General features: G+C 55.1%; 1 protein-coding gene across 9 annotated transcripts in view; it reads left to right on the top strand.

Moving 5' to 3' along the window:
- The window catches only part of RBFOX3 (RNA binding fox-1 homolog 3), a 453,726-nt gene that overhangs the window by 247,442 nt on the left and 178,712 nt on the right, over nucleotides 1–27,572 (top strand). For all 9 annotated transcript variants that reach the window (XM_037809697.1, XM_037809696.1, XM_037809700.1 and 6 more), the window contains exon 3: nucleotides 14,488–14,595. The gene's annotated coding sequence lies outside the window, so the exon portion shown is untranslated. The remainder of the gene's footprint in view (nucleotides 1–14,487; nucleotides 14,596–27,572) is intronic.

The raw sequence follows: 27,572 nt of genomic DNA, 5'->3' as shown, positions 1-27,572 counted from the left end.
GTGTACACGACGCTGCCCGCACTGCCAGCTGCAGGCAGGGCCCGTCTCTCTTGCCAGCTCCTGGCAAATGGACATCTCTGGCCAAGACGGAAGAGAGCTGGGCAGCAGGCCACCGCCTCGGCAGGGCTAGCAGCAGCCGGCTCAGAAGGAGGCAGGGGGCATCCTCCCCACGGCAGGGAGGCTGTGGGGGAGTCCAGGTGGGCAGGCAGGTGGGACAACCGCGCCTCCTGAGCAGACTCCATCTCACAGCTGCCCCCACGAACCCCACTGCCCAAGGTGGGCCTGCTCTTGGCTCCAAAATACGCGACCCTCACCATCACCCCCAACGTGCTAGACTAGAAAGTGGGGCTTAAATCTCAATTCACTGTGCCGTTGACCCCTCGCAACCAGCTCGCGAGTCACCGTCACAGGTGAACTGCCCTGGAGCCCATGGTGAACTTGGGAGAGCACCCACCCAGCCCACGCCCCCACTGCAAAAGTGGGACATGCCAGCTCCTGGAAACGAGCTCCCCAGATCCGCTGAGCTTCCTTAAGATGTCTTGGCTCCGTATTTTTCTAGTGACTTGATATCAAGGACATCAGCAGCAGGCCTTCTTCTCCGCTGCCCCCACCGTCACCCATTTTGGTGTCTGCTGTGTGCTGCCCACACACATCACTTCCAATCCCAAGGGCAAGGCTGCCGGTGGACGTTATTACCAGGTGCCCATTGGGACACTGGGGCTTCGAGGCTGATGGAGAAGGCAGTGCGGGGAGCCAAGCCCTGGTCCCCTGTGTCCCCAGCAAGCAGCTGCCATGCACTTTGGTGAGGGTGGAGCCCATCGGCCACGCCCGGGCTGGTCAGTCCCGTCTGCTTCTCTGGCCTTTTACTCCAGTTGGTGCATACAGCTGGTGCTGGAGCCAGGAAAGGGGCTTCCAGGCCAGGGAATTTGAGAGCCACAGAGCCGCTGCTTAACTCGCAGAGCACCCAGGCTTTGAGAACCCACAGGCCACTCCCCGTGTTCTCCCCCGGTGGATGCACATCTGCACACACGTTGCACTTTGGGAGCACCACAGACCCTTGGAGCCATCTGGTCCTTGGCCAGGTGTCCTTGTCCCCATGGTGGACCCTGGGGGTCACCCATGGCTCCTTGCTCTTTGCTTCAACCCCCGGGGCTCAGGCTGGGCTGTTGTTGCCTTTGGATGCTGCGTGATGTGCTCTTCTTCTTTGCTGGGAAAACAGGCTTCCCCAGCCAGCTCGTAGCTCCTCAATCCGCGGCCCCCAGTCTGTTTCGCTCGATGTGGGGAAGGGAGAGGGAGCGCTAACTTTTATCGAGGGCTTGCTGGTGCCAGGCTCCGTGCTTGGTGCCTTGGCTGGGCCCTCTGCCCACGCTGCCTCGCTCGATGGCCCGGAGCCCTCTTTGGAGCCCTTTGGCATTACAGTCTCAATGAGATCATGACCGTCCCCACCCCAGCTCCACGGGCAGCTGTGCTGCAGAAGCGGCTCCCCGCTCTCCAGCTGGAGCACTCTCCCTCCTCCCCACCGGCCTGTGCTCCTCCACCCTCGCATTCTCCACACCCATCTCTTCTCTCCTCACTCCTGGTGAGTCTCTGTATTCCGCTGTGTTTTCGTTTATGACTGTAGCTGTGCACGTCTCCCCGGGCTGCTGCAGCCAAGTTCTATAAACCGGGGGCTTAAAACAACAGAAATGTCTTGTCTCCAAGTTCTGGAGACTGGAAGTGGGAAATGCAGGTGCCGGCCGGCCGCGCCCCCTCCGCCCCTGTCTTCCTCCTCCAGTGGCTGGGGTCTGCGGCCCCCTGGGCGTCCCTCAGCTGGGGCTTCACCGCAGTCTCCGCCTCGGCCGTCACATGGAGCTCTTCCTTCTGTCCCTCGTCTTATAATTTCCCTCTTACAACGACACCAGTCACCTTGGATTCAGACCCACCCTAAGCCAGTCTGGCCTCGTTTCAACTAATCCCAGCTTCAAAGGCCCTATTCCCAAATAAGATCCCATTCAAGGGCCCGGGACTGCGAACGTGAACTTGTCGGTTCAACCCACAGCTGCATGTGACTTTAAAAACAATTTAAAGGACACGCGTTTTATAGGTTTCCCAAGCCAGACTCCTGATTCTTTTCTTTAGCCTCCTCCGCTCTGTACCTTACAGCTCTCGGCACTGGGCAGCACTCAATAAATACTTCCCACTTCTCTCCTCCCTCTTTCCTCCCCGCTGCCTGGCTTGTCCTCTCTTCCCCACGAGGACCCTGGCTAAGGTGGAGCTCACCTGTAGTGCCCCAACTGGAGTAGATCTTTGTCACCTGCACTTTCTAGGAGCGTTAGAGGCCGATGTGTCTCCATCACGCCCCGAAGCGCCTCTGGGGCTGAGTGTGGGTGCACCTAGGGCTGGGCCCTGGGAGGCTGGGGGTGCTGCCTGGCGCAGGGGCCCTCGCTGTGGTAGTTCTCTCTAAGACTCGCTGCAATTGCAAGAGTGTCCTGTTCTGTTCTGTTTTTAAATAGATTCTATTATTCTTAGAGCAGTTTTAAGTCTACAGAAAAGTTGCTCAGAAAGTCTGGAGAATTTTCATATCCCTGCTTTCCCTTCCCTCCCCACCCCCTGCCCTTTTCCCCCCATTATTAGCATCCTGCATTCCTGTGATACATTTGCTGCCACTGATGAACCGACACTGACACATCACCATGAACTAAAGCCCGCAGGCTACACTAAGTTTCCCTCTTTGTCATGTGCGGCTCTGTGGGTTTTGGCAGATACAACATGTCATGTGTGTACCACTACAGTGTCGTGCAGAACAGTTTCAACACCCTAAAAATCCCCTGGGCTCCCCATTTGTTCCTTCTTCCTTCCTCCTGAACCCGGGCGATAGCCAAGTTTTCCTGTCTCTATAGTTCTGCCTTTTCCAGAATGTCCTATAGCTGGAATTATACGGTATATAGTGTCCTGGTTTTTCCTTTATTTCCTTTCCCTAATATTGAGGAGGTGGTGGGTCCCCAGGGCCACTGGACCTTATAGGGGGAAGTGGGCCCCTAGGAGACTGGCCCGTGCCCTGGGCTCCCTCATTTCACTGGCACCCACTAGTTTTAAGCCTAACTTCATTTTAAGCCCATTCAAATCTAAAATACAAAGGCCACCAGTCAAGTTGTTGAGCTGTGCTTCACGGAGCGAGGGTGTTGGGGTCACTGAGGCCATGGGGGTCTCCTCTCCGGGGACTGGGGTGCAGCTGTGAACGGCCCTCCCGGAGCGGGTGCGTTTCAGATCCAGTGTTTCTGGAATGAGAGCTCTTGGCAGAACGTGTCAGATTGACTAAATGTGCCGGGAAGGTGGCTTCTCGGGAGCCTGAAGAATCTGTTTTCCACTCACCAATTAATGACAGCGAGAACCAGACGTGATCCTGAAAACCAGGGTGGCTCTTCAGAGCTGTTTTTGCTGCAAACAGTAACAATTCTGCTCCAATGTTTTGGTTTTATTTTTGGGGATGGGGGGACAGATCCACATAGAAAACAGGCGGACAGAGCCCCCAGCGGTGAGCTACAGTGTTCCCACGTGAAGGCTGGTTGTCAGCACAGCCGATGGTGGCTAGCAGTGGTTCCCCAGACCCACGAGGGCAGAATGTGGTGCATGATGAAGACTTTTTTCAGGCACCCCTTGCTGGGAACACTTTAAAATAGCACCAATGCTCCTTGAGGGAGGGCAATTAAACAGGAGACTCACCCGAAGGCAGGAGAGTGGACTGACGGGCATTTTCAAGTCTCTTTTTCAAGCAGGACGGTCTGGGGATCCTGCCAAATAGCCGGGGCTTGCAGGTCCCTGCTTTCGGCCATGGCTTCTCACTCCAGGGACGGGCAGGGCTGCCCATGGTGCCCCCCTTGGCCTGTGAGTTTCCTGTGGCTGGGCATCAGGCCACACTGAGAGGGACGCAGTTGCAGCCTCATCACCCAGAGCCCACATGGGCAGTGCTTGGGAGGCGGGTGCACCGTGGCTCGTGGAGCTGTGTCCCGGGAGCCACGGGCCACCCAGTGACCCGGCTTTGTGCTGAGCATCACTAGCTGGTCCAGGAGCAGCTGCTCTTGGAGAAAATTGTCTCAGGCTCCGCAGGCTGAAGTCCAGCAAGTGGAGCCTCCAGCTTTGTGCCCCAGGGAGCGGGAGAGACCTTTGGGTAATTGTCACTCTGGCTGGCCAGGGTTTTGCTCAAGGGGTCACTGTGGTTCATCTTGGCCACAAGAAGAGCCTGTCCTGCCACCTTCCTGTCCTCCCTGCTCAAGCCCCGCCTCCTCACCTGTGCAGCATGTCTCACCTGTCCCCTCCCCGCTGCCGAGGATCACGGAGCCCCACACCTGCGCCCCTGCCTTTTGGTGACACAGCGTGGCTTCTCTTCCTTCCCCTGCCCCAATATTTCAAAACTTCTTGGAAGAAAAGAAAAGCAGGGAAAACTGTCTAGGAAGTAGGTCACCTGGAAAAAACAACCACCTGTCTACAAATCAGCTCCTTCTAGGGGGAGGCTCCAGAAAAGCCCAAATCCTGCAGCAGCAGCTCCTTTCTCCCATCCCCACACCTTCCCTCCTCACACAGTAAAACTTCAAAATGCAACTCCAGGCACAAAATTTTCCGATAAAACACCGTCAGGCAAATAATAAAAGCATCATGGCTTTATGGCTCAGACTGTTTCTTGACTGCATGACTAGAGAGAAAGCAGAATAGTCAGAGATAATAATTAAGAGAATAAAATGGAGGGTCATTTACTATTGTTTTCATTGAATAGAGCTCGCTGGCTCATTTATCCTCAGCAGTTTTATTTCCTGGATTTTAATATATGACCGGTGTCATCCTCTATGTTAGAACTTTAGATGCCCCACACTGGAACCCTCTCTTCCTCGGTGCTTCCTTATCCTGAGATGTGTTTCCTCTCCGCTACTGGTTAAGTAGGTAGCACCTGGAGCACCCAGGTCTGGAGGCTCAGGGTGCTTTTATTTCACTACGGAATTAGCTGTAGTCGTTGCAGAGCTCCAGCCGACTATAAGCTTCTCTGTACTAATGAACTTGACCAACATTAGTTAAACAGCTCATGAAGACAAGGACTTATTAACCATATGCTGGAAATCTTTTCCAACCCATAAGAGAATTGTTCTTTAAAAAGGGGGCAGCAGAAATTTCTAGAAATGATGAAGTGGTGAGCTTAACTTCCATTCCCAGAAAAATCATCATGAAACCAATGGGTAAAAGACACGGAAGTGGCCTGGTATGATAACCGTCATGCTGGCATAAAGGACAAGTTTGGCAATCAAATCAAATCCCTCTCCTTGCCAGGAGGACAGGCCAGATAAAGAAGGAAGCTACCCTGTGATCTGACCGTGGCGTCATTGAAGATTGCGATTCTGAGCCCATGGCAAGTGCCTAAACCACCTAAGGGGAGCCCAGCCCGAGGGTTCAGAGACTCCTTGCCAATTTGTAGAAAATCTCAGGTTTAACTTCTCAACCCAAGGAGGCACATGTTTTGTCCCCTCCTGGGTGTGCAAGGGAGAAAAAGCCTCTTTTCTAGATACTGACACATGTATCCGTATCACGCCCGATACTTGCTCAGAACTCAGCTGCCAGCAGAGTGTCCTCATAGGGCCAACCATCAACCCCTTGACTTGAAGCCAGATGTGCTCACCCACAGCCTGGCCAAGGAAACCCAGACAAGGCAAGCCTTCGGGGTCTTCTCTTGATTGGAAACAGCACCCATGTTCTGAGGTTTGTATGGCTGAGCCATGTCCTCAACCACTTTCCATTGACTTGACTACAGCATCACTAGCAACTTCCTTGGGGCCATTTTGATTAGAAATACACACCCAAAATTTGATGCATCAGGTCTGGCTTGGTGGAGAGACAGAGACTTTGGATGTGGTTGACCAGGGTGTGCAGTTTCGGCATTGCCACTTGCTGACTGTGTGGCCTTGGAGAAGTGACAATCTCTGAGCCAGAGACTCTTTGCCTGAATGAAGAGGGTGACCATTGGGTGGGGGAACTTGTAAGAAGGGTGCAAAGAGACGGCATGTGAGAAGAGCTGGGTGCACAGTAGAACCTGGTGAAGTGTTAGCTCCCTGCTGTTCTTTGAAGGTTGTATGTGTGTGTGTGTGTGTGTGTGTGTGTGTGTGTGTGTGTGTGTGTTTGGGCTAGGCTGTTAGACGGTTGAGAGCTAAAGTTGCTGTTCCAGTTTGCTAATGCTGCCATTATGCAATACCAGAAATGGATTGGCTTTTATAAAGTGGGTTTATTTGATTACAAAGTTATAGTCCTAAGGCCGTAAGAGTGTCCAAACAAGGGCATCAACAGTAGGGTAACTTCACTGAAGAACACCGATGGTGACCAGAAAACCTCTGTTAGCTCAGAAGGCACGTGGCTGGCATCTGCTTGCTCCCACGTTGCGTTTCAAAATGGCCTTCTCCCAGCACATTTCTCCCTAGGTGTCTGGGGGTTTTCTCTTAGTGTCTCCCAGGCAAACTCTAGAGTAGCAAAAGTCCACTTTCAATGGCCATCTTCAAAATGTCCCTAAGCTGCAGCTGCTCTGAGCTCCTTCTGTTTATGAGCCTTTATAGGGCTGCATTAAACTAATCAAGACCCACGCTGAATGGGCAGGGCCACGCTTTCATGAAATAATCTAATCAAAGTTATTACCCACAGTTGGGTGGGTCACATCTCCATGGAAACAGCCTAATCCAAAGATTCCAACCTATCAGCACTAATACATTGGCCCCCATGAGATTGCGTTAAAGAACATGGCGTTTTGGGGGACAAAATACATCCAAACCAGCACAGTGGCCAAATAGAAATATAGGATACCCGTTAAATTTGGATTTCAGATCAACAATGAATGACTACTGGTGTAAGTATGCCCCTACTATTGCATGGTACATTCTTATACTGAATAGGTATTTGTTGTTTGTCTGGAATTCAGATTTCACTGGGTGTTCTGTAATCATATGCAGTAAATCTGGCATCTGTCGCTGGAACTAGGAATCTTGGCTAGAGAGTCAGTTTGCCCGAAGCAGGGCTGAAGGATCTGGCTGTCATGGTCTTGGGAGTGGGTGGTGCTGGGTGAGGAGGGGTCCCAGGCCTGCCTGGTCCAGCACCCAACCCGCTGGGATTGCCCTCAGCTTGAGGTTGGATCTGAGTTCACGCTGAGCTATTCAGTGTCTGCTACAGCCTGTGTGCCAGCCTCCATTTGCCAGCTGACCTGGTTCTGCCCCGGGCCCACCATCACTGAACCACCCCTCTTCCGCTCATCTGCTCAGCGCCCTCTGCCCTCTCCAATTTTTACTTGGCAAATTATCCCCTGGTTCTCCCAGCCTGCTCAGCAGGGGCTGTCAGGCCCTGGCAGACTCTGGTGCCTGCAGCAGGGGGCACATCCATTCACCAAGGGGAGCTAATAGGAAATAAAATAGCTTTCCTCCCCCCAGTCTCCTCCCAGCTCTACCAACAGGCCCATCCCTTGCAGAGTGAATTGTTTCCAATCCAATCTCGCTTTTATTGAAGTTTCCTCCAGGGTTAGCTCAGGAGACTTCTCCCCCGGCCTCTTCCGAGTGGCCTTATTTACCAGCAACCCCTTGGTGTGGCAGTTAAGTGTCTCCATTAACATCTCGTGCATCTTGCTCACTGTGAGCACGGGCCCTCCGAGCCCTCCGGGGTGGTGGGCATGGCGGCAGCCCGCAGAAACACTGGGCTGCTTTTAATTGGTTTGAAACTCTTGCTGTCGGCCACAGAGGGGTCCCTTTCCTTGAGTAATGACCTGGAATTTGATCACGCAGCTTTATTAGCTTGTAATACTGAAAGCGTGACTGTGTGAGAGCAAAGCAGGAGCCGGGGCCCACACCTGCCCAGCCGTGCCATGCTTGAGATGGCACACACCTGCCCAGTGGTGGCACATGTGAGCCAGTCACCCCTCTGCCCGACCATGGCACACTTGCACCAGCCACAGAGGCCCCTGTCAGTAGCAGCAGCTCCTGGGGGAAATCCTCTCGAACGAGTTCTGGCCCTGGAGACCCCCGGGCTCCAGCACGCTCGCAGACCTGCCGGAAAGCTCAGAGTAAGGCACCCAGTAACAGGACAGCTTCCGGGGGCTCACTCTTCTCTGCACCCCGAGGGCTCCCATCTCCTGGGGGCTGGAGAGGAGGCTCCGCTCACTTAGGCTCTTGTTCCTTGTCTGTTGACGATGTCTGCCTGGCAGGGACCGGGGGAAGCCGTCTTAGCCCAGCACTTCATGGTGTCCTTCTGAGCATGGGGAAGGCTTTCCCCAGAAGACCAGGGGCTGGGTCCCAGAGGCAGTGCTTGGATTTTCCAGGGAGGAATATGCAAGGGAGGACTGAACGCTGGAGATACGAATGATCTAGAACCAGCGGCTTGAGGACCTGGCCCCATCCCATGCTCAGGGCCCTCTTGTTTGGCACAAATAGCACCCACCTCCCCTTGGCCGGGAGATTGCACAGCAAGGCCACTAGGTCTGGCTGTTCCTAAAAGACAACCTCAGTGGGCAGCTCAAGAGACAATTCTAGACGAGTTTATTGTCCTTTAAATGAAGAGAGTGTGGGAAAGGCAGGCCTCTGTGGTTCCTTCCAGAATAGCAGCCTCTTCAGCCTCCAGCCAGTGAGATTCTACTGAGCCCCGAGCGTGCAGAACACTACACTGCCGACTGAGCAGCCACAGACATGCTTGAGCAGGGTCATTCTCTCCCTCGAGGAGCTGACCATTTAAAATGCTTGTCTCAAAAAAATTATGGAGAATTTTGATAATTATTAAGGTAAAATATAACATAATAAATACATATGTTCCTCTACCTGCAATTAGCAATGGTTCACGTTTTGTTAGCTTGCATTGATCCTTAAGAAAAATAAGAGGAATTGAGCATTTCAGATAAAGTACAAGTCCCTTCTGAACACCCCAACTCCATTCCGCACCCCCTTACCCCTCACCCAGAGGCAGCTGTGAGCATCAATTTGATGTCTGTTTTTTTGTCCTTTGAAAAACATTTTCATGCACATGTGACCATGAAGGATAGACTACATGGGCTTATGTCTTTTTAAAATGTATATATGCGCTATTCAAGGTTCTCTAGAGAAGCACAACCACAAGGGTATATATGATTTATTATAGGAATTGGCTCATGTGACTGTGGGGATTGACGAGTCCAAATCCTGTAGGGCAGGCTGCAAGCTGGAAGTGCAATGGAGGCAACATTGAATGCCCTGGGAGAGGCTGGGTGGAGGAAGTAGAGGCAGAAACTCTTCTTTCTGACTTTTTTTAAATCATATTTTTTTATTGTGGAATATAACATATATATATAGAAGTGATAACTTTCCAAGTGCAATTTAACAAGTAGTTAGCAAATTTCAAAGAATGTTTTGGGTTACAGTTCCACAGTTTCAGTTACTTCCTTATTGAGAAATATGTAAGCAAAAAGGTAATAACTTTCAAAGTACAATTTAACAAGTAGTTACATAGGAAATTTCCAAAAATGTTATGAGTTAAGTTCCATTAGTTTCAGTTATTTCCTTATCGTGATCCTCAGTTCTGGCTTTTAAGATATCCAACTGATTGGATGAGGAGACTCCCCTAATTTCTGAGGCCAATCTCCTTTGTTTATGGTAGATGCGATCAATTGACCGTAGATGCAAATCCATCTATGAAATACCTTCACAGCAATAATCAGGCCAGAGCTTCCTTGATCAAACTACTGGATGCCACAATAAGGCCAAATTAACACATGAAATGAACTGTCACAGTACACCCTTTGTCAAATTGACACCCATCCATATTTCCTTAATCTGTGATGACTTCTGGAATGAAGACATAACAGCCATATTCCACATAACATAAGGCATTTGTCCTGCATACAACCGAAAACACAGCTAACCTTTCAGAAGAGGGTGCAAGTCCTAGGGTAATATTCACTCTTACCCTTGATATCCTGTAACTTAAATTCATAAAGTTAATACAATTTATGTTGTATGATAAGAGTGAAGAAAACAAAGCTATTTGCTTTATGTACACACGCAAACATGTTCATAACACCACAAGGAGGAAATGCAGCCACTGCAGTCCTCGTTGCTGCAATGGGTCACGTGGTTGGAGCCCGTGTTTCTAACTCCCTTCTTCTGTGGTCCTTTTGCCCCGGCAGGCACCTCGGCTGGCCGTGAGTCTTTGCCTGGTGGGGCGACCCAAGCCCTCATTCCTGAATCGGGGTGTTGCGGTTTTCCGTTGACTCTCATCACAGGGCGGGGTGGTACTGAGAGACGCCCGAGGGAGCTCCTGAGTTCCAGAAGCCCTTCTGTCCCTCCATGGTGTGGTTGCCGCCTTATGTCCCCTTGATCAGGACCCACCACCCTGGCCAGTACGGAGGCTTCTTTGCCTGATGATGCAGAGGCACGAGGAGCCCCAAGTCACTGGGTGGCATCTCGCCTTCCAGTCCAGTGGGATGGTTGAGTGTCCTGGCAGAAGCCCTCTGTGCCAGAGACATCCTCTGCTCCTCCCCACGGGGTCCCCTTGGCCCTACCACACCCCGTTTGATGGTTCGTGCCCCAGTGGGACTGCCGGGGGTTTCCTGGGGCCATGTAAGTGCCCAGGAGGTCTGGAAGCAAGGGGGCAGCTCGTAAACAGTTCACATTGCAGATGGGGACACTGAGTCACAAAGAAGCAAGATGGTGCTTGGCAGACAGTCTGTGGCTCGGCCGACTTCCCTCTCCTGACCTCAGGAGCCCACCCCAGAGAGACCGAGGACGGCGTGGGAAGGTCCTGGAGGGGGTGCCGTCGTGGGGCAGGCCCCGTGGCCCCTGGCTCTGGGCAGCCTGTCCTCCCACCGGCCACCCCTGCCGCTCTCTTCCCCAGAGGGACGGGGCCGCAGCCCGGGACACCCTGCCCACCTCACACGCACCTGGGCCCGAGGACGGCCCGCTGGCAGCCGCGACACACTTTATTAAGCCAATAAAATCCTAAGTGCATGAGCCCAGAGAGCCCTGAGGTGTTTTTATGTGCTAAGAGGAGCTGGACAGTTTCTGAGGCCTGAGTCTCCGCCGACACGGCCAGCCCAAGGCCGGTTTTTTGTGCTGCGAGAAGCAAGTGAGGGGTTCGGCAGCTTCCCTCTCCCGCCTGCCCCCACCCCAGGAAGGCACTGTCACCCGAGAGCCGCCCCACCATCTCCCTCCAGCCTGGCGTCCGCGCTCAGCAGCCCCAAGAGCCTGCAACGCTGCCCGGTGGAGCCTCGGGCCCTCTGCTTTCCGGCACATCTGGTCGCCTGCCCCCAACCCGGGGCGCCCTGTCCTCCTCCTCGGACTCTCCCACGGAGGGAGGGAGCTGCCAGCAGCGTTGCCTCTGTCCTGGGGGTAGTGGGGGGAGCCTGAACCCCACTGACTGTGTTCAGAAGCTCCTCTTCCTCTGGTCTCTCTCCTGTCCCCCGCCCCCCTTCCCTGTCTCCTGCAACTTTCCCCGGCGTATCCGACTCCTCCAGGCCGCAGGGGCTCCGGAGACGCAGCCCCACCTCGCTGCACGCGCAGCCCCACACATCGATTCAAAAAATGATCCGTTACAGCACAGTGCCACCGCTAACTGTGGCATTTTGCTTTCCAGTTATTGATACATCATCAGAATTGAGAAGCGACAGGCAGGAAATGGGGAGAGAGGGACGCATCGGGTCACCAGCCGGGCCCGGGCGTCCCGGATGCAAGCCTGCCCCTCACCCACCCACCCTGGACTCGGGGGGTCGCTCTGTCCCTCCACACCCCAAGTTCCTCTTTTGCGATGTGCATCTCCTGTCCCCGTGCAGACCTCCAGCCTCTCTCTGGCCTCCCTCCTGCCCCTTGACGGAGGTGCTTTGGGGGCTGCTCCCCGGGAGCCGGGCTGTATGCTGCACAGTGTACTGGCGGGAGGGGGCGCAATGGCATTTCTGGTTCTGCTGACGAACGGGGTCGATCTCTGGGAACCCAGGCCAAGAGAGACCCCTGAGGACCCAAGCCCCAGATATCCGATCTCAGGGGTCAGCGGGTGGGCTGGGGGTGCTGAGCTCTCAGAAGTGGGCTGCAGCACCTCTGTGCATTTTATGGAAAACAGTCCATCGCTTTCACTGTGTTTGCAAAGGAGTCCGCAGCCCCCACAAGCAAGGAGCCCTCGGACCCCCCCTCAGCTGTGGCGTGGGAGAAGAGACTCGGCCGGAGTGGCGAGGGGTCCGGGATCAGCCATGAGCCCCGGAGCACAGCTCCCTTGCTCCAATGCGTGGCCTCACTAAGACCCCAAGTCCGGGCAGAGTCCCGAGGGGCCCACTCAGGGGAGGGTGGTGGGTTCCGTGCCCCCGTCCCCTGTGCACCTGCAGGGACTGTCCCCACTCCCCCACCCCAGTCCCCTGCTGTCAACAGGAGGGGGCGAACGGCAGCCGCTGCAGGGCTGAGCTGTCACAGGGAGAAGAGGGCAGAGGAGAAGAGGGGGAGCATGGGGGACGGGGGGTACCGGGACCCCCTGAGGGATGTGTAAGGACTGCCATTGAGCTCAGTGGTGACCCGCTCGGGCCCCAGGGAGGCCCTGTCCCCAGTCGGAGCGGCCAGGCGGAGGGTCAGCCCAGAACTTGGGGCGAGGAGTGGGCAGCAGAGACAGAACATGGGGGCCGGGAGGCCTGAAGGGCACAGGGATCAGCTGTGGCTGGGGCATGGGAGGGTGGGAGGGCGCGTGGGAGGGGGCCCAGGGCCCTTTGAGAACCTAACTCCGGGGTGGGGGGGTGCAGTCTAAGGAAGAGAGACCGAAGGCAGGGAGTTCCCAGGGTTCTGAAGAACGAGTCTGGACATTCTGGAAAAGGCAAAACTGTGGACTCGGGAAAGCTCAGTGGGTGCTGGGGTTTTGGGGGAGGCTGGGAGGGGCGAGCAGGTGGAGCCCAGGGGGGGTTTGGGGCAGTTGAACGGTCCCGTGATGCTGTGGTGGGGGCATGTGAGCTGACACTTGGGGCAGAACCCACAGAACTGCCCGGCACGAAGAGGCAGCCCCTACAAACTGGGGTCCTCGGTTTCTGGCACAGCCCTGTGGGTTCCTCAGCGGGAACACGCCCCACAGGGCTGCCAGAGGCTGACGGGGACACATGTGTACACAGGGAGGGGATTTGGGAACGCTATCTGCACACGTTTTCTGTAGTTGAAAACTGCTCTCAAAAATCAAGTCTATTTAAAGAATGAGTCTGGGGGATGGAGCTGTTCATTCATTCATTCATTCATTCATCCTTTCATCACTTACTGAGCACTGTTGCAGGCACCGGGGACACACAGCAGAGTAAGTCATCACAAAGACGCTGTAACAGCACACGGTGATGCTAACAAATGAATGAGTAATGCTGATAAAGGTGTTGAGGACGGGGGGCAGGGTGGTGGGGGAAGCGTGCTGGGGAGGGAGGGAGGGACTGGAAGGTCAGGGAAGGCTTCTTTGGGGGGAGGGGCTTAAATGCAGAGTCGCCATTGACCATTCCAGGTCTCAGGGAACAGCACGTACAAGGGCCCTGAGGTCGGGCTTGGCAGCAAGAAAATCAGCGTGGCCGGGGCAGAGGGGGCAGGGAGGAGAGAAGGATGTGTTGTGGTTGGGAGGGGGCATCTGGGTAAGGGATGGGAGTGGTCTTGGCAGTGCTAACAGCTGGTCGGGAGGGGAAGATTCGGGAGGGGCTGAGCAAGGACAAGGTCAAAGCTCAGGTGGAAACCCCCTGGCGATGCGGTACCCTCCCTCTTTTCCCCTCTCCCTCCTTTCACGCCCCCTTCAAGTGCAACCCACTGTAGGTGTTGAGGACCGCACAGCTGAATCAGGAATCAGGCTCAGTCCCTACGGCAGGCGACGCACCCAGCAAGGGGGGGCGGCTAAAAGGCAGAACCCAGGCCTCCCCGTCACAAGATCGCACAGCATCTGGCGAGAGCCGGGGACCCCGAGGCCCTCACAGTCAGCTGCAGGGGGAGGCCCGGGACAAGGGAGGAGAAAATCACACCGCGTGCGGGGATGCCGGCTGGCGTCAGGAGTGCAAACGAGGCAGCGTTGCTAACCACCCAACACGTGGCTAGAAGGCAAGCTGCCAGACAGCAGGGCCTGCTGCACCCCACGGGGTACAGTGCACCCCCAAATCGAGCCCAGGGCTCAGGAGGCAGGTGCTGATGGTTCTTCCCCGTTAAGGCTGTTTGCTGGAGAGGAGCCTTGGGGACGGCGAGATGTCCGTCCCAGGCCCAGCGGTCGGGTCGTTGCCAGGCAGGGCCCTTGCCGCCAGCCCCCTCCCCTCTAGTCCCAGAACGGTCCTGACATCCTGTGTCTCGCCCCCACGGGCTGCAGACATGGAGCCTCGTTGCAACTCTCCCAGCCTAATGTTCCCTCGTTTGCAACGTTCAGCAGCTGTGGTTCCCATGGCGCTCTGTCCTGTGATATTTTTAATCAAGAGAGCGGGAGAGCGTGCGTCTGATGCTCTCCAGATAGTCAGAGATTGAAAATGGTTTTGTTCTCTTGTTTCTTTCTCACATGCAGGGTTTGGTCAGAAGAGCCAGAAGAAATTCTGCCAGCACGTCCCTCGAGCGGGTCTGCAGGTGCCCCCCGCCGGGAACCCATCCCAGGAGCCGCCCCTCCTGCAAACAGGTGTGTACCCCGATCTGCTGCACCCCAAGCCAGTTCTCAGATCCAGCTCGGAGGCCTTGGGGCTGGGAGGGGCACAGCCGTGGGGACAGGGAGTTGGAGGCACCCCACCTCCATCGCGGAGGGGCCTTGCCAGGGCCCCGAGGTCTGTGGGAAGGAGCGGCCGCAGCTGGCCCCACTGGCTGGTGCTGGGACCCCTCCCTGCTTTTCACCTGCCCTTCCCCAGTCACCCGGCTACAATGCAAATCAGTGGGTGCATAATAGATAATTAATAGACTGATCAGCCAGCAGGGGAGGTAAGTAGAGAAATAATTTTAATTATCTTTGGGTTGCCTGTAAATTCCCTCTCTGCCTTTTTATTGAAGTCTCTGTTTACAGGAGTCATTTAGGTGGGTGCCATTTTGCAGCTCCCTCCCCTTTGCCTCCTCTGACCTGGGGGGGAATAACCGAAAGAGCCTTTCCCAGAGGGGCAGCTGCGGCCGGGGAGGGGAGGGCTGTGCCCCATCGGCCAGGCTGGTGACGGCCGGCAGACGACGGCTCCCCGGAGGCCCTGCCCGTGCTTCCCCGAGGCCCTGTCCGTGCTCCCCTGAGGCCCTGCCCGAGCTCCCCAGAGGCCCTGCCCCTGCTCCCTGGGCGGCCGCGGCCTGAATTCAGGCCGATTCAGGAAACCTTATTGTACTTGGCACCCAGGCCGCAGGGATGAGCTCACTCCTCTCCCCAGGGAGGGCCTGGGCCTATTTATAGCCTTGGCCGAGGCTCCCTCACGGCCCAAACGCCAAGAGAGAAAGTGGGTTAATAAATATGAAAGAAAACTCCCTCAGGAGGACGTCGGGGCCAAACTTGCTCCCGGTCTTGCCGTAAGAGCTGAGGCAGACTGGGCACCCGATGGGGTGAGGGGTTCCCAAGCCCCCAGCCTCTCCAACTCTCCCCCAGAGAGCGGCCAATGCCAGGGGCTGGGGGATGAGACCCACTGTGGGGGGCTGTCCCAGGGGCTGGGGGCTAGCTCAGGTCCACGCCGCTCAGCAGAGGGGCAGGGAGGCTGGCGTCCCCGAGTGTCCCCCTCTCCCTCCGTCAGCTTGTGTTCTCCTGCGTCTACTCATCATGGAAGGCGGGGAGGGGGGGGATGGTCCCCAGGGACGGGCACTGGGCCAGATTCCTCATCTCCCACACCAGGGGTCTGTGGCAAAAAGCATTTGGCCTGGTTGGAAACTGTTGCAGCCGAGAGTGGAGCTGCAGGGGACAGAGCAGGGCAGGGGCAGGGGACCCCTGCAGGTCCGGGGGTGCAGGGTCTGTTAACAGCTCCGTCTTTCCTTGCTCGGTGCACTCGATGAGCCACGTCTCAAGCACGGGGTGGGTTGGGGCAGCCGGCAGTGCCAGCACCAGGCATCCCCAGACTGGCCACGTTTCCAGCTGAGATGGTTAGTGATGCATTCCCAGCTCAGCCTGCTTTGCTCTCACCACTTGGAGTCTGTCTTCTTGTGGAGGGCGCCCGTGGCCCCCCAGCTGGTAAGTGGCTGGGTCCAGACTCCAGCCAGGCTCTGGGCCTGCTCACCCCGGCCAGCTCTGGCCATGGCACCACCCCTGCCCCAGGCCCAGCGTCAGCAAGCTCCCCACAGAGCCCAGCTCCATCGGGTCCATCCCTCAGGGTCCCACTCATCAGGGATAAGTTAGACCTGAGCGCCAAGTCTGGGCTGGCAACCAGCACCCAGGCCCAGCCTGCCCTACAGCAGACACCCTCCCTGCTGGTCACTGCGCCCTCGGTGGGGGCAGGCTTGTGGCCGCGGGCCAAGAGGGCATTCGGGCTGAGCAGAAGGAAGGGGCTTTGTAACTTTCATTTGGTGGAATTAGTCTGAAAGATGGCCTGGCAGAGGCTCGGCCCTTCCCTTCCCCGAGTTAGTTTTGCTCGGCGTAGCGCCACCTGCCCCTCGTCTACCCGGCGCCCAGGCTGTGTGGGGGGAAGCCACCACCCAGGAAATGGCAGAGGGAGCGCACAGGGCGGCTCCTCCAAAGGCTCTCCCTCCGCCGGGCTCAGGGCACGTGGAAGGGTGGCAATGGGCCCATTTTAATTACATCTGTCCGAGCAGGAGGCAGGGCCGGGACGTGCGAGGGGGTGACGCCAAAGCATCTTTCTGAAACGGGCACAAGCCCCATGGAGGCAGCTCTGCGTCTCTGGCTTTTCTGGTCATTTGTGGGACATTTTGGGGTATCTTGTCTCTTTCTGTTTGGGGGCATTGGGGGTGGATGGGAAACTAAAGAATGGATCCGAGCGCCCTCAGCTCCCCTTGCCCAGTGCCGCTTGGCTCCCCAGGCCACCCTCCCCGGCTGTGGTGCCAAGCAGGGGCCACAGTGGGCAGCCCACAGCCCGTCCTGGCTTATCTCAGGAATGCGAGAAGGAGCGTGGTGGGTGGGAGGCACTTTGGCTCTCCGGAAGGACTAGTTCAGGAGAGCACGCTATCCTGAGAAGTCCCGCAGTGTCGCAGGTGACTTACCTTGGCTGCCCGTTTAACCCTTCCCCGACCATGGCCCCCCTTGGCAGGGAGGAACCAGAGGGTGGGAAGTGGGGAGCTGGGACTTTGGCTCGTGCTTTCTGACCCCTAGGTCAGTGCTGGCCACGCAGGGGGGCCCGTCTGTGAACTGCCTCAGAAAGGGCACAGCATCCGTCTGGGTGGGGTCGGGACAGCCTGGCCTCCCGGGGTGGGGGCTGTGCTCTGAGGGCCGAGCCTGAGGGCCGGGGGTGGGCGAGGGTGAAGTCGTTGGAACACACCTGGGTCCTCAGTTTGGCGTCGCCTCTGAAGCCTTCCATGGAGCAGGAGCTGTGGCACTTATGAGTGTGTGTGTGTCTGTGTGTGGGGTGGGGGGTCATCAGCCTCCAGGTTGGTGAGGATTCCAAAGTCCCTTTCCCATCCTGAAAGCCGAGGGGAGTGGGGAGAGTGGCCCGTAGTGGCCCGGTTGCCCTTGAAGCAGCCCCACCTGTGGGTCATAGAATGTCCCGGATGCCAGAGCTGGGGGGCACCCTGGGATGGTCTCATCCAGCTCCGTCCGCTTAGCAGGGAGGGAGGCTCAGAAATGGCTGCAATTTGCCCCAAGACCCACGGCTGATCCTGCCTGCAGCCACTCTGAATCCAGAGGATTCAAGACGGACGCCCGACTGCATTGGCGCTTCTGTCGCCGCCATAGGAAAATGGTTATTCCCTTTGTCGGTGGCCCTGCGGCCGCCTGGCCAGGCCCTGTGTTCCTGGAGGCCCCTGCGCCAAGAACCCTCGGCCAGCTCACCTCCGCCAGCCCCTCGTCCTCCGGGACTGAGCCGCCGGGGGCCACACCGGGAGGGGTCACTTTTAGGATGAAAAACATCTGGAGCAAGGTGCCCACCCCGGCCCTGCTGAGTCAGAGCCCCCGAGGGCAGGGACGCGTCGAGGGGCAGGACGGTGTCTGCAGAGTGAGTGGCTGACCCGTGGAGGGACAGGGCATCAGGGAGGCGCCCGGGTAGAGGCGAGGGGCTTGGCTTTCCACAGACGCCGCCCTGTCCCCCAGACCACTGTCCCCAATGTCGGGCGACGCCCTGCTGCAGCCCTCGCACCCGCGCCGCTGGTGGGTGCAGCTTTGGCACCGAGAGATCCGGGCCCCGGGGTCTGCCTCCCGCCCTCTTTTCTTCTGATGCCACTTTTACCTTCCTCCCCTGAGGCTGGGAGACCCCAGAGCCCGACAGTAGGATTGATTCTTTCTTTTTAAATTGAAACTAACTTGGTACCTTTTAAAAAGTATCCTTACCCAGTAGATAGATGCTCATTATAGAAAACACACACAAGAGAGTACGGGGTGGGGGGGGGGGGGGAACAGCCATAATCCGACGGACAGAAATAACCACTTGTTAACACCCAGGTGTGCATAATCTTGCCGATGTTTTTCTACGCACATGAGGGTGTGCAAACATTTTGCAAAAATGGGCTCATGCTGTAAATACTGTTTTATCTGTTTTGCTGTTGTTTGTGCTTAGCGGTATTTCCAGGAACCCGTTTCTAAGTTGTCATTCCCCTCGTTTGTAGTGATTGAATACGACTTCATTGCAAAGAAGGACCACAATTTACTTAACCAATCCCCTCGGGCATGTTTTCAAGGCTACCCACTGACCCTGTCTCCAAAACCCCGCGCCACACCTTCAGAAGCCAGAAGATTAATTTTCCAAATGGGAGTTAGAGACGCCCCCCGCACGATGCAGCCGTTGGCAGGCTCCCGCTCCACGGGACTGCTCTGGCAGTGGCCCCTCCAGGGCCTCAGAACCTGCTGCAGCGTGTAAAGTCCCGATTCGCGGCTGCTTCTGCATCCCACACCCCTGCCATTCCTTTCCCAGGTCAGCACACGGACACACTTGTGCACACATGCATGTACACGCATGCAGCACAACAGGTACACATGCACATATATGTGTGTGCACCCACACACACAAAGGCACGCTCACAGGATCTGGAAGCTTCTCCCCGTTGTCAGCCGAAAGGTGCAGTGCATTAATTTAACTCATTGTTACTCACCTCTATCTACCGGGTGTGCCCCTCCTGGCAGATGCTCCTGGAGAATAAACGATCCTTTATCTCTTAACGATAAGGGGAAATGGATGTGGATAAGGTTGGGAAGGTCGGTTCCTGGTGCATGTGACTTGCTATTTAACAAGACAAGCAGTTGGAAGAAGAGGAGGAAATGCTGAGGGAACTTTTAATAAAACCAGGTTAAAAAAATGAAAACTGCAGGCCTGGGGGTAGCACTTCTACGGGATCAGAGCACCCCCTGGGACACTCTTGCCTCGGCAAGTCCAGCCAAGGGGTCCCCCAGGCCCCACTTCCTCAGGGCCCCCCAGAGGAGAAGGGCAGAGGCTCAGTCCTTGGTGACGTGTTTGTGTGTTTATACAACCAAACACCGTGTAAACAAACAGTATTTTATTCAGTTTCACATATATTTTAAGTTAACTTTTAGATCATTAGGTCTATTAAAAAAGAAAGGGTGCCCCAGTTACCACCAACCGTTTCCTCTCCCCTTAAAAAGCAAAAACTTTAAAAACTCAGGCAAGTTCAACAGTGTGAAGCCTGGAGTTTGACATCATTCATTCATTCATTCATTCATTTGTTCACTTGTGCAGCACCTATTTATGGGGTGCCTACCTGGGGCCAGGAGTACCTGGGTTTGAACCTCAGCTCTGTTGCTAATGAGCGGGGGGCTGTAGGCATTTTCCTTAAGCTGAAGCTTCGGTTTCTTAGCCTTAAGATGGGATGATGGCACGTTTCTTGGAGGGCGGTTGAGAGGACGGGGAGAAGCTTACTGCATGTGGAGGAGCCCGTGCAGCACCTGCACATGGTGAGCTCAATGTGTGGATGCATTTTACGAACCAGTATTGACATGATGGAAACCAGGCTAATTTGGAAAACAGCTTTCCACCGGGGCTCTCTTCTCCCCTCACTTCTCACACATGTGAAGACAAAACCACCTGTACATTCCATCGGCAGCCGCCTGACTGTTCCAAAATCACAGCTGAAGACCTGCCAGGAGGACCCACAAGTCAGTCTCCAGTGTACGGACTGGAAAATAGACAAGCCCGAGAGGAGGCAGTGCGCCCCTGACTTTGGGCAAGGCTCACCTGGCCGTGTCACCCTGGGAGACTTTGTCTTCTATTGACCACTCACCCCAGATGGGTTCCGAGTCTGGGTACAGCCCAGACAGATGGACCAGAGGGGTCAGGATGATTGAAAAGGACCCCCCACCACACCCCCCACGCTAATGAAAGTGGACCAGATGAAACCGAACCGGAGAGCCCCCTCGGGAGCTCTGCAGGCCCCATCCTCAGTGGGTGAACATCTTCTGCCAGAACTCCAAGCACTGGGCCTAAATGTGTTAGAACTACCATGGACGAGGGAAGGAAGGGACAATCTGGTGGCACACATGACTGCAGGAGCTGACAGCAAGAGAGAGGGGAAGAAAGAGTTCCTTCTCAAAACGTAAATGCAGGAGGAGTCCTCTGCTCAATTGTGGTTATAAATGCGTGTGGCCACTTAACAGGGACTTTTCTAAAACATCAGCCTGTTCTCCCTGAGGCCCATCTCTTCTGGAAGCTTAAGGAGCAGTAGCAGGTCCCCAAACCACAGACTGGGGTGGGATTTCCGAGATTTCCCCAACAGCCTGGATTAGCCTGGAAGACCACCCCACAGGGCTAATCACAACAAATTCTTAGCCGTGATCACACTGATGATACAATCTCCACCGGAAACGCTTTCCTGGAGTTCTTCTAACTCCACACCTGGCTCTGTCTGGCGGATTTTCTGTCATCCGTGTTTTGAGCTTATTTTACCCACATCTGGGTTTCCTCTCTTCCAGGATTTCTCCCAAGGTATATAATTTTTATTTCATTTGTATTAAGGAACTAAAGATATATTTGTAAAAATCAGGATCGGGCCTTCCTGTTCAGGAGTGAGGTCACCCATTTTCCTTCATTCCCTCCTCATCTCTTGTATTAGTTAGGGTTCTCTTGGGAAACAGAATCAATGAGAGATGTCTCTGATTATCAAATTGTAAAAGTGACTCACGCAACTGTGGGTATGCATGAGTCCAAATTCTGCAGAGCCGTCAACAAGCTGTCAACTCCAAGGAAGATGTCTGATGAACTCCTCGGGAAACGAACCGACAACTTCGACGAACTCCTCAGGAAACGAACCGGCAACTTCGACGAACTCCTCAGGAAATGAACTGGGATCTTCGACGAACGTGCTCGATGAACTCCTCAGGAAACGAACCGGCAACTTCGACGAGCTTCCCAGGAAATGCTTCACTGGGCAGCCGAAGAAGAAGTGAAGGTTCTCTAACCGTCCGGCTTATAAGCCTTCAGCTGATCACCCGGACCAAATCCAGCCAATTGCATTCTCTCATTGTGGAAGGCACGCCCCTTGATGAGTCATCAGTCAGCCGCAGTCAATTGACTGATGATCCAACAAACCAGCCCGTTGGTTTATTAACCAGCCTCAAATATATTCACAGCAATCGTCAGGCCAGTGCCCGCTTGACCAGACAGCTGGGTCACCTAGCCAAGTTGACACATGAACCCAACCATCACACCTCTGCAGGATTCAGTGTGCCCCATGGAGCAGTGAGTTGACAATGTCCAATTTTGCACCTGGTCGAGCCACCATCTGTCTGCTTGCACCCAGGAAGGTGTCCTGCCCAGCCCCCTTCTCTCTAGCACCTCCATCTAGCAAGTCACCTCCATACCCCACACAGCCTTTAATGCATTCGTTCATTTTCCACACCCACACCGTGTTCCCCTGTCCAGTGGCACCTGCTGCACCAAAGCTGAATCCCAACGGACCTCTCTGGTTGTAGGAGCTCACCCTCCTGCCTCTGCACCTTGCAGGCTGCAGGACGCTGGGGCTCGATTGCAGTTACCATCCTAGGTCAATGCCCCCCACCAGGACGGCCTGTCCCTGCCACTGGGGTCAACATCACCCTCCCTCAAAGGTGCTGGTTCACATCCAGGCTCACTGAGGACCTCCGCCCTCCTCCACTTCATTTGGTGGAAACACCTTTGCCATCCTGGGGCTTGCCAAGGCCCCGGACTCCAAACTTGATGTGTGTAAGGGTGGGCCGTGGCGTGGAGAGGTGGCTTCCCCCATTCCCTAATCTCATCCCGGACCCTGCCCACCACATGACGTGGGACGCTACGGTGGCTGCGATGTCACATCCAGCAGGGCTTCCTCCCTGGAGCCCCGGAAGCAGGGTGGTGCTTTGTTCTCTCTACGCGTCACGTCCCAAGTTGGCTTGGCAACTTCCCGACCACAGACTCCCCTCAACACGACGTGTCAAAGAAACGCTGGCTTGTGGACCTCTGTGCCTTTGCCCGTGTGTTCCCTTGCCTGACGTCTCCTTACTCAGACGCCATCTCTTCCGCCTTGGCCTCCTGGGGCTGCCGTGATAAAGTACCACGAGCAACGGGAATTTACTGCTTCTCGGTTCCGAAGCCTGGAAGGCCCAGGCCCAGGTACCCTGTGGCCGTGCTCCCTCCGCAGGCTCAGGGGAGGCTCCTCCCTGGCCTCCTCCAGCCCCTGGTGTTTGCCGGCTGCCCTCAGTGCTCCCCGTCTGTGGCTGCAACACGCCCCGTGCGTCTCTGCCTCCGTCTTCCCGTGTCTGTCTTCTCCTGCATGTCCATCTCTTCCATGTCTCTGTGTCCAGATCTCCTCCTTCTCTTACTGGGCACCAGTCACTGAATGTAGGGCCCTCCCGAATCCAGTATGACCCCATCTTAACTTGGTGACAACAAAAAGACCCAATTTCCAAGTAAAGTAATAGGTCCTAGGAATTGGGGTGCAGACACATTTTGGGGGGGCTTGGTTCACCCCACATCGCCAACCTTGGCACACCCCGTCCCAGCTCTCTGCTTCTCAGGCCAGGTTTTGGTCCCAGGCTGGCCGGGTACGTGGCAGTGTCATGCTTCCTGACCTGTATCTGCAGGCGTGGGTCCTGTCCGTAGAAGCTGCTGGGTGGGGTGCCACCAAGGCAGCCAAATCCCCAGGGTCCTCTCCCTGCCTCCGAGAGATGTTTTCAGGGTTCTCGGACCTCTTAGCATAAGCGGCCCACATCCATCTTAAACTGTCTACTTGCCTTCAGCACTCTGCAGTGTCAAATGACCTAAACCAGATGCATTTTATATCTGCTTGATGGCAAAGTCTCCGCTGGGAGAAGCTGCCGGATAGGGACACTCATAGCAATCGCATCTTCCCAGGCACATGCTTTGTTTTGTCATTCATAGGCTTTAAAAAATAAATAAATAAGTGTTTGGATTAAGTGAAACAAATAAACTCCTCTGCTCAACTGTCCAGAACAGTTTCTAAAGAGCGGGAGTGGGGAAGGGGCAGGAGCCGCGCTGTCAGCTTCTGTGGTTCCTGAGCCCAGTAGCTCAACTTGAAGACCACCCTGGGAGGGGCCAGGATGTATGAACTGGTCACTGGCCGCAAACTGGTGAAGTTGCGTTTGTTTGGGATTATACATGACCCCAACCTGACCTTCACACCCCAGGGAAGGACACGTCCTCGCTATGTTCATCCACGAGAAGGCCGACACCAGGCCAGAGGGCTGCCTCACCAGATCGCTGCGTTTTCAATCCTCCACCAGGCACGGAGGCGAGAGCTCGCCCAGCTCCCAAGGACCCCAGGGACTGTTGCAGACAACGGGGAAGCATGCTGGCAAGGGCGTGGGCTTGGCCCCAGGAGGTCGCACGACCAGGGAGCAATGTCCATCACCTGCTCCGGGGACGGCTTGGAGTGTGGTGCGCACCATCCCTGCTCTTTTCACTCCCTACTGCCTGTGGCCCTCCAAAGAGCCGTCCCCCAAGGGGTCAGGGGGCTGCTGCACTGGGAGGCTGGACGTCCTGAGGGCCTGCAGGGTGCAGGGAGCCCAGGGTGTCAGGGGCTGCTCTGGGACATGCTAATTCTGCTCTGGGATGGTCCCAGTTCTCCAGCTCAGGGCACCTCTACCCAAGCACAGCTGTTCGCTGGGGAGAAGAGGGAACTCGGCAGATCTCCAGACGAGGAGGAAGGCAGCAGGACTCAGAGGGTGCTTTAAGAAAATGAACAAAAGCACTGGGATGCTTGCCAAGATCAGCTGCTGAGGGGAAGAGGAGGGGAGGAAGATGAGGGTTTGTAGTTGGGCAGAGATGTGGGGCAGCCGGGAAGGAAGCTGCACCAGCCCCAAGGCCCACAGGCCCAACTCCCTGGGGAGGGTCAGTCCCAGAATTTTTCCTCCAGGGTAAGGGACTGTGGCCTTCCTCTTCCTGAAATCCTCGTTGTACTCACTACTTTTACATGTAAACATAATACACAGGCTGCTCCCAGGGCAGTGCTCAGTAGCATGACTGGTAAATGATGTGATACTACATAATGAGACCGAGGTTCCCAAATCAAACAAGAACGTCTAAATCAGCCGTGGTGTTTGTGTCCGTGTGTGTTGTATATGTTTGGGGCATCTGTTGGGGAGAGGGTTGTGGTGGTAAACTTTTTAAAACTTTTTGCTGATAACAGGCCATTTTATTGAAAGTTCTCTCACATTTTCTTTCTGAGTCTGCAGTCCGGGGAGCCCCACACATTCTGAGCTGTGAATGAAATCCGGCTGTGTCAGCAGTCTGCAAAATAAATTCATATTAAGGGCAACAAAAGTCTCTCTAATCCACCTCGTTTCTGCCTCTGCTCATCTCCGACCCCTTCTCCACACCCCCTCTGCCCACCCCCAACCAAGCCGTAATCAAAAAGGACAAGATCAGGTGGAAGTGCCCATCATTGCCGCATGGAATAACACTGACTCATCTATTATTATTAAATCTCCTTAATTATCATTCACTAATAGCTATCCTTTCCCACTGCCCTGCCACAGACAAACCGACACACACAAGCACACACCTGCCCTTCCCACACCCCAGCACTTTCGTCACCCTGGGCCACTCGTCACTCACACTCACCTGGCCATCTTCACACAGACCCCTTCGCCCTGCAGCCAGGGTGTGTCGAGGTGCCTGGTTGCCCCCTGAGCTGCCACTTGTGGGATGAACACGGCATGGTGAGGGGTGGGGTGGTGAGGAGTGGAGGAAGGGCAGGAAACCAAGAGGGAAGTGAAAAGAATGGCTGCAAATTTAGGAGAAAACAAATAAAACAAAACATGAACCACCACCCTCTGATTCTTCAGCCAGCAGCTTCTGTCACTCACTGAGCAGGCCCTGCAGTTTTGAACTTTAAGTTGGGCAATGCTCACCCCAGACAGCCCATGAGAAGCACCCCCCCCCCTTCCCTGAGCTGGAAGTCACTTTCTGGAAAGAAATGGCTCTGATCCAAAATCTAATAGCGAGGCCAAGGCTCCCGGCATTTCTCCCTCCCTCACTTTGCCAGGTTCTGCATTTATTTTTCCCTCCTGCCCTCCCTACAGAGCGAGCCTTGATTTAAGAAATGAAACCTGGCAGCTGTATCTAGTCCTTAACATGCTCCAATTGCCAGGATCTGGAAAATCTGCTGCAGGCAGGCAGGATTGCCTCCAAATGCATTTCTCGCCTGGTGGACACAGTGACCACACGGCAGCAGAATTAGTCTGAATTCTGCACATCTGATGGGCCCGGCCACCGGTGCCAGATAAACCCGCTGCCTCCAAGGAGATCTACAAATCTGAGCATGCACCACACTGGCCATCGTCTCGCATGGAGACCCGGGCATGGACCGAGTGTACTAGGAAGAGTAAAGTGATCCCCAAGAAGAGCTCACGCAGTCGCCATCTCAGAAGAAAATCAGACTGTTAGAACCGGTCGCTGATCTCTTCCCTAATGATGCATGATCTGACCCTCCCCCCAGGGAGAATCTGTTCCTCTTAAAGGACAAAACTTTGGGAAGACGTTCGAATGGGGGAATGAATTAAAGCAAGTGACAAGCAATCAAATGCTTCAGATTTAATGAAGGCGGATCAGCAGTGGGATGAGGCTTTATAGGCCCCGGCTGCTGTTTTCAGGTGATAATTGAGGGCTGTCTGCTTCTAGGCATGGGACAGAGCTAGCCAAGGCCACCCCCCAAGCCTCCTCCCCTAATGCTCAGCGGGTAGCAGGTGGCTAACTGGCAATGGCAGGTCGCTGTCCGTGGTGCTGAACAGTGTTCTCCCACACCTCGTTACTCCCTGTTTTTCTCTAAGAAGTAAAGAAGCCCACTGGGGTACTTGATGCACCAATTTGAGGAAAGGTGTGCCCCACCTAATCTGCTCAGTCGGGATTCTGCCGAGGGGTTTCAAGTGTTGAGACGTTGCTAAGTAAAAGCAGTGACTCGCTGAAGAGGAGTAGAAAGCTGGCTCCGATTGCCCTGGTTTTCTAACCCTCCAAGGCCTCACGCCTCATGGCTGGAGAACCCAGCAGCTGAGGCCTTTTTACCTGCTCTGGCAACTAGACTCGGCGTGAGATTGTCACTGCTTCCCAAGTCCTAGCTGCCCCCATGCCAGCCGAGGGCTCTTTCTCGGCCGTGGTCCATTCCCCTCTCCTGTAGCAGCAGCTGGGGCTGAAACCCTGAGCAGACTGAGCCCCAGCCAGCCCTCCCTGTGTTGCTCATTTCCTCCCTCTGACTCATCTGTGGACCACACTATCACTACAGGGAGGCCCTCGGGCTTGTCTGTCACCCCCCGGAGCAGCAGATTAATGAAAGAGAGAGCCACAGACAGAGAGCCTGGAAAATTCCTGCCGACCCCCAAGTGACCTTGGGCAAGTCATTTTGCCTCTCCAAGTTCTCAATTTCCTCACCTGTTAACTGGAGATAAGGAGACCTGTGCTGCCAGCCTCCCAAGGCTGTCGGGAGGATCAAATGAAGCAGTGGATTTCAGTGGTTTTGAAAAACTAAATATAAAAATAAATATAAGGCATTAATAATAGTGGCATTGTAATAGAGAGAAGGCTTCCGAGACGTCGGTCCTTGGTGTTCCAGCCAAGAGCTCTTCTGGGGCCTCTCTTTGGGTGGGGGTGTGGAGGGTGGGGGCAGATAGAAAACCCCATAAAGCCAAAGCAAAGCCTTCAGGGAGGAATCACCTTTTATCCCAACTCCCCAAAGAAAGACCAGATTCCAAGGCGAAGTCTGTTTGCTTCTTACTTTCCTAATATAAAGGGAGCGGGTGATATTTTCCTCCAAATGTGGCTTTACATTGGTGAAATCAGAATATAATAGACAGAGGTCTCTGGTGGCAGAATTGAGTGGAAGAAAGAAAGCAAAACGATGCAAGCATTTGGTGTACCGCTGTGCTCTCATTATACAGCCAGAACAGCCTTATTCCCGGGAGCATCAAATACGTCTAGGGGCAGTTCACGGTGTGCGTGTGTGTATGTGCATGAGCTTGTGTGTGTGTGTACAGTGCTGGGTGTTTGAGTGTAAATATGTCATCACTGTAGACTAGCATTTTAATTCCTTCCTTCAACCAATATTTGTTGAGCGTCTTCTGTGTGTTGA

The sequence above is a fragment of the Choloepus didactylus genome, chromosome 18 (genome assembly GCF_015220235.1).
Source record: "Choloepus didactylus isolate mChoDid1 chromosome 18, mChoDid1.pri, whole genome shotgun sequence".
NCBI lineage: Eukaryota > Metazoa > Chordata > Mammalia > Pilosa > Megalonychidae > Choloepus > Choloepus didactylus.
The sequence above is the reverse complement of the archived record's forward strand: the minus strand, read 5'-3'. Positions and strand labels throughout refer to the sequence as shown.